General features: G+C 33.8%; 1 non-coding gene across 1 annotated transcript; it reads left to right on the top strand.

Annotated features, from left to right (window-relative positions):
* The first annotated feature begins 768 nt into the window (after positions 1-768).
* On the top strand, positions 769-874 carry LOC141663237 (small nucleolar RNA R71). Its single transcript, XR_012551315.1, has one exon. It is a non-coding gene; the product is annotated as a small nucleolar RNA R71 (small nucleolar RNA).
* The last annotated feature ends 1,234 nt before the right edge of the window (positions 875-2,108 follow it).

Below are 2,108 nucleotides of genomic sequence, written 5' to 3'. Positions count from 1 at the left end.
CTTTCCAGTGCTTATATATAGGCTTTTCAGTTTCACTGGGGAGAGTGCCTTGTGGTCGATTTATCGGCTCAATAGCTAGATATCCACCTTGATTCTCCAAGTTTCTCAGTGAAGCTGCTTGAATTTGGATGAGTACAATATTATTAGCCATGTAAGCTTTTAACATATTTTCAAGAGAAGAGGATTGTGATGCTTCTTAAGGCAATTGTTATTGAGCTTGTTGAGATAATCCAGGAGGATTATTGGGCCTAAAAGAATTTGATGAATTTCCTGAAGTAGCTCCTTAATTGTTCCAAGAAAAGTTAGGATGTTATCTCCAAGATTGATTATAAGTGTTTGAATAAGAGCCACCCTTATTTTGGTTCCCAACAGAGAAGACAGATTCAAGATTTGAAGGATAATTATCGTATATATGCTCTTTACCATAATAAACACATGAAACATTCTTGATGTAATTAAACTATGAATTCACCGACTGCACCATAGATTGATTACCTCCCATTGTCAAGCTCTTAGCATATTCTCCATGGATGACATTTGAGCTCGCATTGAGGTTACCGCATCAACCTCATAAATTCCAGCCACCCTTTTCCAGCTTGAGCTTTTTTAGTTGTCTACTGATGATTATTTATTGCAATTGTCTCAAATATCTCATATTCCTGATTGTATAATTTAGACAACAAAGCCCCATTTTCAGATGCATCCACCACCAACTTTGTTTGAGCATTGAGACCATTATAGAATGTCTCCATCTGAATATAAAAAAGAAGACCATGATGTGGGCATTTTTTGAGTAATGCCTTAAATCTCTCTCATGTCTCATATAAAGATTCATCATCTAGATGCTAAAAATAATAATCTTATTATGGAGCTTTGCATTCTTGGTAGAAGGAAAATACTTCATCAGAAATTTTTCTGCCAAATCACTCCAAGTATTCACCGAAGATGGTGGAATTGAATTCAACCAATCTCTTGCCATGTATCTCACAGAATAAGGAAACAACTTCAATCTCAAAGCATCATCTGTGACTCCAGAAAGCTTGAAAGAATCACAAACCTTGACAAATAACCGAATGTGAAGATGAGGATCCTCAGTAGCCATCCCACTAAATTGATTGATAGTTTACAACCTCTGAAATATGACTGGCTTTAGCTCGAATTGTGTTGCTTGAATAGTTGGTTTGACAATTCCAGAAATCAACTCATCAACACGAGGTTTTGCATACAACCGAATAGCACTATCTCTATCATCCTTTACCAACCCATTGGGTACCAAATCCTGGTCATTTACCTGTTCACCCATGACAATAATTGCTTGCTTTACTCTACGTTGCATTCTTCTTCATGCTTTAAAAGTTCACTCAATTTCAGGATCAAAGACAACTAATTATGAGGGTTCTTCGTTCATACATAAAAAAACCTGATAAGAACAATTATTACTCCCATTAGTACAGAAGTAACTAAAACCAAACTATAAAAAAATTTAATTTCACCATTAAAAACTAAAATAGTCCTCGGCAGCGGCACCAAAAACTTGTTGTGGAAATTCAGATTTGCAAGTGTGCACAATCGGAAACACGTAATATAGTAGTAATACCAGTTATCGTAGCTCAAGGAGTGTAAATTTTTATAATTCGCAATGAATTATCTAACAATTCAGTTATGGAGCACAAAATTTTTATAACTAACTAATTTATAAAGATTAATTAGCACTAAATTATACTAGCACAGAGAGTCTTCAAAATGTTCAAATATGATGAGATCAGGATAATTACTTCCCCTTCACACGTGAAAATCGGTAAAAGAGTTGTGTAATACTTTAGCAAATTCGTAGTTAACTAGTTAGAATTCAATGGTCATAGGTTTCTCTCAAAATCACTATGGTATAATTCCTATCAATAAATTAACATATATCTATGCTAATTTACTTTTCGGAATATAATTATGCACCATTTCACAAAACTATGCATGGTCACAATATATGTATATACTGTAAAAATATTATAATCAAAAGATATAAGCATGCACCATTCAAGTTTTATATCTATTAACTATAACCCTCTCGGTATTATAATTAATTCTTCAACCTACTCAAGTTGATCAAACAA

This window comes from Apium graveolens, chromosome 5, assembly GCF_009905375.1.
Source record: "Apium graveolens cultivar Ventura chromosome 5, ASM990537v1, whole genome shotgun sequence".
Lineage (NCBI taxonomy): Eukaryota > Viridiplantae > Streptophyta > Magnoliopsida > Apiales > Apiaceae > Apium > Apium graveolens.
Note: the sequence above shows the minus strand (reverse complement) of the source record. Positions and strands in the feature narration are given on the sequence as shown.